Below are 11,444 nucleotides of genomic sequence, written 5' to 3' on the forward strand. Positions count from 1 at the left end.
TTCGAGTATCGCAAATCTTGCCTCCGGGGCGAAACTATCCCCGTTCAATTACGTTATAGGAAAGAAAGAGGTTAGAAAAAAAGTGGAAGTAGGAGAAAGAGTAGACCATCATCCACTAATAGTTTGGGTGAAAGGTAACCCAAAGGGAAAGTAGAGAAGGAAAAAGGGAGAAAGAATAAGAAGAAGAGGAATATGGAGCAAAGTGGGAAGAACGCAATTTAGAGAGAAACTAGTTATGATAGAAGGAGAAAAAGAGAGCTACAAAAGAGATAGAAGAAGGAATGTCGAACATAAGATAAGTAATAAAGGAGAATGAAAATGAGGCTGGGAGAACGGCTAACAAGAACAGAAGAGAAGGTGGTAGAATAAGAAATGCAGGAAGAGAAAGAGAGAAGTGAGGAGAGAATTAAGAAAATGGAAGAAAAGAAAAAGAGAGGTAAAAAGGTACAGAGAAGGAAGGAGGGAGTTTAGAGAAATGTGCGAAAGAAAGAAGAAAGAGGAAAAGGATAGGCTGGATAGAATGATAAGAGAGATAGGGGAAACGAGAACGGAAGGAAAGGTATGGGAGCTGATAGGCAGAGTAAGAAAGAGAAGGAGGAGGATAAACGAAGAGATAAAGCTCGAAGAGTGGAAGGAGTACTTCATGGAGTTAATGGGTGGGTTGGAGACTAGGGTAGTGAAAGGAGAAGGGTAAAGGGACAAGCAAAAAAAGGAAGAGATAGTGGAGGAGGTAAAAAATGTAATAAAGAAATTGAAAACAGGAAAAACAATAGGCAATGATGGGATACCGAACGAGGCGTGAGAAGGAGGAGAAGAAATGGTGAAATGAATATGGGAAATATGTAAACGAGTATGGAGAGAGGAAGGCTGGCCGGAGCAATGGAAAGAAGGGGAAATAATTTCTATAATAAAGAAAAAAGGGCGAGAGGTGAAAGACTATAGAGGAATAACAATTATGGCCTCGATGTATAAGATATATGCAGCAATATTAGCGGAAAAAATAAGGAAAAAAGTAGAGGACAAGAATTTGATTCGACAATCAAGCAGGAATTAGAAAAAGAATGGGGACGATGGACCAAATATTCGCACTGAACTACTTGGTAAACAGACAACTGGGAAAGGAGAAAAGAAAAATGACAGTAGTATACATAAATTTGAAAGCGGCGTTCGACTCAGTGAACAAAGAAGTATTAATTAAGGCGATGATAGAGAGAGAAGTATATATAAGGCAGGGACTAATAGATAGGGTAAAAGAGGTATTGAGAGAAACGAAGAGTAGGGTAAGAATAGAGAGAGAGAGAGAGTGGAGGAACATTCTGGATGGCAAAGGGCGTGAGACAAGAGTGCCTACTAAGCCCGATACGCTTTAACCTGTTAATCGCGGATTTGGAGAAGGGAGGATGGGAAGGCGTGAAACTGAGAGGGGAAAAGATTTACACGTTAATGTATACGGATGACATAGTGTTGATGGCGGAGGAAGAACAGGACATGAGATCGATGATAAGCAGGCTGGAGGGATACCTGGACAGGAAGGGATTAACATCGAGCAAAGAAAAAAGTAATGAGATTCAGAAAGAGCGGAGAAAGGAAGAAGAAGTATGACTGGAGATGGAAAGGAAAGAAACTAGAGGAAGTTAAGGAATTCAAATATCTTGGATTTACACTGAAGAAAAATGGGGGACAGAAGCGCACATTAGACAGAAAAGAAGGAAGGCGACGAGAGTAATGAGGGAAATTTGGGGGATAGAAAAAAAATGGTGGAAAAAGGATTGGAAAAGAAGGATTTGGTTATACGATACCTTGATATGGACAGTAATGGAATACGGGGCGGAAATATAGGGATAGAAAGAAAAGAAGGAGGTAGAAGGTATAGAGGAGAAATACCTCAAATAGGTATTTGGATTAAATTGAAGGACGCCGGGGTATATGGTGAGAGATAAAGTTGAGAGAAAAAAGATGAGAGGCAGAGCAAGTAAGAAAGCATGGAAATTTGAAAAAAAAACTGGAAGTAGGCAAAGGAGGGGGAATAGCGAGGAAATGCCTGGAAGAAATAAAAAAGAGATGGAAAAAAGGGAAGATAATAGAAAGGTGGGAACAGGAGAGAAAGAGTTACCTGGAAGAGATTGGGGTGGGTGCGGAAGAAGAGGAGAACTGGAAAAGGAAACTTTGGAGAATAAAGAGAAATTGAAGAAAAAACAAGAAAGGATAAAAAAGATCATAGGCTCAGGATAAAACCGGTGGTATAAAATTGTAAAGAAAGACAAAATCCCGGAATACCTGAAAAAAGGCTGGGAGGAAGCAAGGTGGAGTAGGATTGCAAGGTTTGGGAAAAAAAGAGGGAGAGGATTGGATAAAAGCGATAGAAGAAATGAGACAAGATGGAGGGAGGAAAACGGAAAAGGAAGAGGGATGACAGTGAAGAAAGTAGGAATAAGTCGAAAAGAAAGAGAGGAGAAAAAAAGGAGAAAAAAAGGAGAGAGGAGGAAGACAGGAGACCAAGGAAGATCGCGGAGGACGAGATAACGAGCGGATGGAGGAGAGTCTGTAATGAATACGAATAAAGATGTGACGACAGGACAAAGGGAGAGTAAGAGGAATGTATAATAGAAGTGAGAGAGGAAGGTTGATAGAGAAAGAAACAGTAAAGGAAAGGGAGGGGAGGAGGAGAAGGAAATAAGATAGTAGGATTAATACAGTTATGTTTCAGAGTGAAGGTAGAATAAAAAGGAAGGAAGGCATTGAGCACGAGGAGGAAGAGATCCGGAAAGAAAAGGGAAAAGCAGCGACAGAAAGGAAAGAGACAGAGGGGTGCGGAATGATGGGAAGCAGAAGGAGATAGACAGAAGAGTGCCGGACGGAAAACGAAGAAAAGGAAAATGAGATGTGAGGTCGCATACGGCCAGGCTGGGTCACGGGAATATGTAAAGAGTTGGGCACGTCCCTGTAAAACGCCATAAATATAAAAATGTAAAATGTTTGTGACCTGTTTATATAAATTATTATATACCTGTTTATATAAAATAAACTATTGAATTGAATTGAATTGAATTGAAGTCAGTTGTTTGCTCAGTGGTCTTGTCCAGTTTTAACAGCAGATCGTCATTCACCGTTCTCCGGATTTTGACGACTGTCTTGCCCAGCTCTTTGAGCAAAGGTTTATTTTTCACTTTGCTTAGTATCTAAGCATAGGTTGTAGCCTTGCCTCTCTTTTGTATAATGAGAGCATCTGACAGCGCCGGCTTTTTCCTGAGTTTCGGGGACTCTTTCTTTCTTTTCCCTTTCTTTTCCCTTCCGGCTTGTACCACTTGGAAGCCTAAAACTTCTCCGGGTTCGGGTGGTTTTGTCCCGTTTTTCTTAAACTGTGTCCGTGGCGTCATCTCGGTAGCTCTATCGCCTTCTATCTTTCTTCTATCTTTTCCTTCTTCTTTTTCCGTTCGCTTGATGGCGGTGTATCCCTCCCTTTCTTTAGGGTCCTTGGGGTTCCTTTATCCCGGAGTTGCTTACTATCGATTTTACCCGTCAGACTCAGCTGCTTCTCTTTGTCCTCCTTGTTCTGTCTGAGCAAAGGGGTCGTTTGCATGATCGAGGATTTGATCTCTTTTCCTTCCACTTCCAATTGATCAGGACAACCATTCTCCTTGCAAGACAGATCATAAGCGTTGCCAAATAGCGTGAGCTAGTCTACGGATTTTTCCATGTACATTGTTTTTACCTTTGATATACTTAAGCAGCTCACTTATCTTCTCACCAAGCCTGTTGAGAGCTTTCTTTCCACGTCCACTTGATGCATTTTGGACTGCAGAGGCCAAGTGTTACACCTCTGCAGTTCTGCGGTCGCTGGCTAACGACGCCTGGGACGCCTGCTTTTTCACTTCCTTTAGGCGCCAGTACTGGGTTTCCAAGTCCTTGCACCGTAATCATATCTCCTTGCTTCTGACTGTTCATCTTTGGTTTATTGTTCAGGGTTCCTTCCCTTATCCTGTTTGGTCCACGGAGGTATTTTTAGTTTCTCTCCTACCCGCTATATCTAGCGAGCATTCCCCTATTCGCCATCTGGGGACGCGCCACGTAAGGATTTCAGGCTCTCCCTGTGGTGTGTGTATGTGTGTATGTGTATATGTGTGTATGTGCCTTCACCGAAATTTCTTATCAACCAAATCTTAACGAATTATATATAAAATAAAAGTAAAAAAAACTGAAGAATAAAAAAAAATTAAATTGCCAATATTTTAAAATTTTAACCTTTAATGGCTACATCTCAAGTCTCAATAATTGAGACTTTTCACAAATTGATGTTTTTTGACAATTTAGTACTAATTATTGGCAACTTTTCTAATTCTATTATATTCTTCAGTCTTTTCTACCCCTATTTTATATATAATTCTATAAGATTTGGTTGATTAGACCTAGCTTTATAGAGTTTCTATGTATGTACAAATTCTCCGAAATTTCAAATGTGTGTAACACGAGAACTGATCAATCAAATTTTAAATAATTATATATGAAATAAAAGTAGAAAAGACCTAAGAATACAAGTGTTTGCGAAATCGCTGATTAATCCCGGCGATGGAAGCGGGATGAGAGGGACGCGCGTGGACGGTGTTGATTAATTATTCGTTTAGTTAAAGTGTAACTTAGAGCACAGTCTGAGCCGTCTTTAATGAGCAACAAAATATGTACAGTCTGACCTTAGAATGATGCGCAGTCTTTCTCAAAATGAGAAGTCAATGTAATAGCCCGTGCACTCGAGAGGCAATTATATTAACCGCTTTCCTCGTTACGTGAGTTGCCCTTGAGCCGTTGAACCACGTGGCGTTCGGCATTCGCGCACGTGTGAGATCCTGGTCCGTCGTGTTGATGCACCTGAGATTAATGAGCGGTCTTTTTCACACTTTAATAGTGTGTCTCTGCAGGTTGAGTCGCTTCAAATGAGCACTTACATGCGTCTTCACAAGAACTTTGAGTACTACCGAGGTATTGAGAGCTTGCTCAAGCTTGTGAGTTCTTTTCTGATGATGAGCCACCGTGATGAGAGCTGGGATGGCAGTGGTTTATCCCATTGGAGCTTATGAAGCCAAAGCTCTTGCAAGAGCATCTTCGCCTTGATCACTACTGGTGATGCAAAGCTCAGTGGATCGAATATCTGAGCCACTTCAGACAAAACGAGGCGTTTAGTGAGGTGTGCGACGAGATCTTTGTTGAGAATGTTGAATGAATCTTCTTGAGGACGCCATCTTAATCCGAGTATTTTGGTTACGCAATCGTCAAATGCAATTTGTGAGCCCTGGTCTTTTTCTGCTTGAATCGCAGTGAGCACATCTGGATGAGTCGCGTGCCACTTGGCTAATGGAAAACCGCCCGCCATCCACAAGTTCTTTAGCTGCAATGAAATTTTTATTACCTGCTGGACAGTGTCAGCGCCTCCAAAAGTGTTGTCGACATATCGACTTTGAAGAATTGACGGCACAGCAAGGGGAAAATTGTGGCTTTCATCCTCCACGAGTTGCAGCAGTGTTCGTACTGCTAAGAACGGGGCAGCCTTGGTACCATACGTAACCGTTGTTAGATAATATGGCACTTCATTGAGCTGTTCGTCTATCCAGAGAACCCGTTGTAAATTTCAGTCATCTTTATGTACGTTGATTTGCCTATACATTTTAGTGATGTCAGTGGCCACTAAATGTCGAAATTGTCGAATCCAGAGCAAAACATCGGTGATGTCTAAATGCAACTTGGCTCCCGTGTGCATGAGATCATTAAGTGAGCGGCCGGATGTAGATGCACTCGAGCCATTAAATACCACCCGTAATTTTGTAGTTGCACTGTCTGGTCTGAGCACTCCGTGATGTAGCAAGTAATATTGCGTGTGCTGACTGGAAACCGGTGAAGCTTTTGTCATGTAATTGAGTTCTCGATATTCGGTCATAAACTGATGATACAGACGTTGATAGTTGCGATCTCGTGAGAATTCGAACCGTGTATCGACCTGTTGAGTCCCGCGAAAAAGTGGTTTTGAAATATTCTTCACATCTTTGCTCGTCAGGAGTAAGATCATGATTATTACTCGCAGGCACTTCTTCTTGTGTCCAGAATTTCGACAATAATTGCTCAGCCGTTCAATTTACTAGCAACCTTCCTGCAGTATTGGTGAGAATATAATATAAATTATTATAAAATTATTGATAATTTGTTGCTTAACAATTGTGAGATATCTGCATTTGCATTACAGTTCGATAGTTATGCAAGTAATTCGAACGGAGGCTATAATGAGTAATGTGAAGCTGTGCTTCTTGATACTAAGCTGCATTGCGGAGGACCAATATGCAAACAGTTTAATGCACGACGCGAATCTGGCATTTAGAGTTCAGCTACATAGAGTATACCTATGCATCATAGAAAGGTGCAGGATAAGGCAACGCCGGCTCAACTGCTTGCAGCTACATTATTCGGTATCTTTTCAATATATGTTTCAGGAGTTCGTGTTTCTTATGTTCTCTCGAAATATAATAGAAATCAAATAAGGACAGAGTTCCACTAGTGTCGAAGCATTTGCAGCTTACAGCTTATAAAATATTGCTTATAAAATGTAAATGGTTGTCTAAATTTCGAGACGAGTTATAATAAATTAAAGAACGTTTTAAATGCTCGTTTTTCATTATGTTACTTAAAGTGATTGTTATCTATATTGTTTTGTTATAGATCTGCTTGTCGAGTTTGTGAGATCATATATAATGAAGAAATTTCCGCTTGAGTTATATCATCAATGTATCAGCGTAGTTATTTTTTTATTTTTTAATGCAATAGGATTTTTTTTACTATGGCATGATTGAGAATTAGAGGTTGCAATGTAATCATAGAGAAATGGATATGTTTCCATTATCTTTTGTACTTATAGCTTAATAATCTTTTTTAATTTGTTTACAATCAAAATGTGCTCATTTATTAGACATTAGATGGAGATGTACATACTTATATGGAAAACTTAGGTTAGTGCGGAATATTTCTACAAGGAGATAGTGCCAGCACTCCTGGTTTAAACCAGTGGGTGCTGGGACTGTCCTCTGTCGAGGACAGAGTCCGCATTGGTCGATGTCCTTGATCCAGCTTTGACCAGTGGGTGCTGGGACTGTCCTCTGGCGAAGACAGAGTCTGCATTGGTCGATGTCCTTGATCGAGCTTTGACCAGTGGGTGCTGGAACTGCTCCTTTTAAGAATAGAGTTCGCACTAGCCTATAAATCTTTCAGAGAAAACATGAATACATCTCCTTTTGATGTCCACTAGACAAGCATGCTTGTAAAATGATTCAGAAAAGAGACTATTAAACTATAGGTATAAGTCCGACAGATAAACGCGTTATGATAAAGTAAAGGATAGTATAAGTTATATATTATAAGTTAATTATAAGTATCAATATTAATTGTCATACAACTCTGAAATTTGAATCACTTGTGCTTAAAATGTCTTATGTTCAAACCCTTCGTAGTCACACTGGGTCAATTTGACCTCAGCTCAAGTTTGAAGCTAAATGTCGGTAAGTGCCTGGCTTAAAATGGAGTTTGGCTTGCCATCTACCAAAAGTTTGAAGTATCCTCTATCGGTAGAGATCGTTAGTTATTTAATTAAAGCGTCGGTATTTGTATGACAGCGGTTGCGGAAACATCGTGCACGAATGGGGGTCAGATTGACCCGTAGTGTGACTAGAACGTAGTTTCAGTGAAAAAAAATCGGATTTTTTTATTGTCTTTAAAACAAGTGTCTGAACCGTAAGTGTGACTGTGGCACCTGCGATATTTTTTTTCCATTGTTTTTATAATAATAACGGTGTTATTTGTTATCAGATGGCATCCCAGCAAACACAGAATACACCCAGTAAGCAATTTGACAGCAAATTGCTTACTGGGTGTATTGTGTGTTTGCTGGAATACAATCTGCGTAGCAGTAGTGAGTTTCGACGCAAATTACTGGAAAACGATAATGAAAATAATTACGGTGGTAATCTTTTTGAAAGTGAGGAGGATCATGTTTATATCCAGTCCAAGGACAGTGAATTTGAAATCTCCGATGAGGATGACGACACGGAGAATGAGACGCTAGATGAGCGGTTTTGCAGCGCTCGAAATCGTCCTCAATCAATTTTGAGGGGAAAGAACGGTTTTGCATGGAGTACAAAAGAGCAAAAAAGGCATTCAAGTAAGTTGAAACTTCCGCAAGGCAAGATCGGGAGACCAGTCAACAGTGCTCCTCCTGCACCCGGCCGATATGCGACATTCATCGCGTTAATCTTTGCGTCGACTACGGTGGCACTGAATAAATGACTTTTTTGTCGTTTTATAACGAAAAAACAATAATGCTTATGTTTCTGTGTACTCAGGATATCCATAATAATATGTATGTATGTATTGTTTATTGTATTTCCTCGCAGGGTTTACAAGGCGTTTTTATGAGAAACGTACCCAAACCTCTTACAAAAAGATTGTAAGATATCCATAATAATAATAAAATACATTATTTTCTGATAAATCCACATTTTTTTTCACTCCAAAATTGAGCCTTTTCATATGCCGGAATAAATACTTTTTTTGAAACGCGCACTAAAGGACTATTTTTTTTCTTAAAGTGTCGTATCTTAAGAATATAACCTGCAAATTTTATTTAAAAAAATTAAAAAATTAAAAAGTTATGATTTTTTAAGTGAAAAAGCTACTTTTTTACGCATGTACTCGTTCACGATGTTTTTCAACATGTTGCCATTTGATCTCTCACAAAATTGAAGTTGTTTTATATTCTAGAATGTTCAAGATATGTTCCAGAATTATTTGAACACGATCGGACCGATACTATTAAAATGGCAACCATTAAAAAACGACGGGGTCAATATGACCCAGTGTGACTAGAATAATATTCTAGAGAAGTGTGACTACGAAGGGTTAACCGCTAGAACGCAATTTGATTGTCTTTTTACAAAGTTGTGATTAAAAATCAGAGATTGTACAATTGACTAATTTTACATAATTATTTTCTATAGAGAATTGGCTGGTGGACTGCACAACAAAAACAGATTCATGTCTGATGCTTATAATAATATATACATATGTGCAAGTACAGCCTATATTTAATTGTATATACAACAACAGTAGATCTATTTAAATTGAAGAATGTGGAAGCCACCAGCCAATAATGAAGTTTAGATTTTGGAATATATCGCATATATTCCATAGAATATACTAAAGATTTTATATGTGAGGAATCCTTGAATGATCCTTGAATGGATCAATATGTATTGTGATAAAAAGCTGTTTATTAACCAAAAATGTTTATTAACCAAATGAGAAAAATGTTATTATATATTAATATAATATATATAGAAAAATATAATATATATTTTCTACATGTTTTGAGTGCAAAATATATCTAATAAAATGATTATTTAATATATATTTATATTTGTCCTTTTCCTACGCAAAAACATGTATGTCTTTTGCACATACTAATTCCAGAAAAGGTTTTTAAATTAATTTTAAGCAAAAGCAAATAAAACAGTTTGTTTTCGCTTAGAATTAATTTAAAAACCTTTTCTGGAATTAGTATGTACAAAAGGCAAATTATAAATTAATTAATATATACAATAAAATGAAAGGGAACGGTTACACTGCAGTTATATTACAATAATGCTTTAAATTATATTACTGCTATATAAATGTTATATAACACCGCTATATTTATATTATATAACTGCAATAATCCATGAGTGGAAAATTACAACTAACGTCTATATAACTGTTACGATCGTGTTATATTGCGTGTTACATTTCGTTATATACTGGCAATATAATCGTTATATATCTGTGTTTGCTGGGATGTGTCCACAGTACTGCTATCTTAAGTTTTAAGAGACAGATGTCTCTACCATTGTAACAAGTAGTTAAAAAATGTCCTACGTAAGATATTTAAATGTTGTTTGCTTTTTGCGATGCCTCTCGCAGACGCTATATACGTTAAAAAAAAAGCGAAAACAATTATTCACATTTTTCAACGGTCGAAAAATTTGCTGTGCGACAGTAGTTTAACTCAAATTAAAGTAAGCAATTCATACTATTATCAATTAATATATAGTTATTAGGTGTTATTAGGTGTGAGAAGCGTCAAATCTTAATTCCGCATTATCTAAAATTGGCAACATGTTAAAGACTGAAAAACGTGGTCGGGGCTATCTGTCCTATTTTTGATGGGGCAATGTGTCCATATTTCAATAACGAATTGTTCTTTTATAAATAGATAATGGTGCGTAACTACAAAAGAAAGACTTTCCTTAAAACGGATAAGGTAAACATGTCTAATAAAATTATTTTTAGAGCTGATTAAAAGAATAAAAATTGAGCCAGAATCTTTTTGTAAAAACAGCGTTAGACTTTGGAATAAATGTTCGGGCTTTCACTCGCTACTGTAAAAAAAGTGACCTACGAGCAACTACTTGATCTTGCGATTAAAGAATCGTCACCAAATTTTCATTTTAAAAATACACGTTGTGGCGGTCCGCGCTACCAATGATACATCCCTGCGCGATGCCTACAATACCGGCAGTCCGCGGCGACGCCGCTAGGCGTCGCATCGCCAGGGCAGCTTCGCGAGTTCTAATTTCCGCACCAACGAGTATGAAGGGAGACCCCCTACGGGCTCGAACACATCTTCCCGGCGCCAGTCGCCAGGAACAGAGAGCGCACAGACGCTGCCTCAGCATTAACCACACAAGCGCTAGTCGCTTCCTCGGCGTCAACAGCCTTAAGCGTGAATCGCTTCCTCGGCGTTAACCGCCTCCAGCGCGAGTCGCTCCCTCGGCGTTAACCGCCTCCAGCGCGAGTCGCTTTCTCGGCGTTAAACCGCCTTCGGCGCTGGTCGCTTTCAACAGCGCCAGTCGCCCACACGGCGCGAGTCGCCCGCTACACATCGCGGACTCGGCGCACGGACGCCCGACGAGAGGATGCCGAACTCTGGCGTCCAACGATTTCAGCAGGAAGGCGACGAAAGGCAAGACGCCGCGTCTATTCACGGAGAGGTTCACAGACGACACCGATGGAGATCCTACCAGGCGACGCCGGACCCAACCTACTCCGCTGCAGGCTCTCGCGGTCCGAAGGCGAAAGATGGTGTTAACCGACATAAGCGCCCACGTCACAAGTAGCCAGTCATCACCACGGGGACCGCGATACGAACCCCCGCCGAAACAGCCGAGCCTACAGCCAGAAGCAAGCTCGACGGTGGTAAAGGCAAAGCGGTCTGAAGGACGACCGGAGACAAACGAGACCGCCACCGCGGCAAAGCGGACACGGGACGTCGCCACGTCAACCGATCCCCTGCGTCGGAAGCCGAGGGTTCCAACCACGACGAACGTGGCCACGCAAACGAGTTTGGCCAGGGAGCTGAAGGACGCAGCCACGCAAACTAA

Source organism: Temnothorax curvispinosus, unplaced genomic scaffold (assembly GCF_003070985.1).
Source record: "Temnothorax curvispinosus isolate PA1 unplaced genomic scaffold, ASM307098v1 QBEX01005751.1, whole genome shotgun sequence".
In the NCBI taxonomy this organism is placed as follows: domain Eukaryota; kingdom Metazoa; phylum Arthropoda; class Insecta; order Hymenoptera; family Formicidae; genus Temnothorax; species Temnothorax curvispinosus.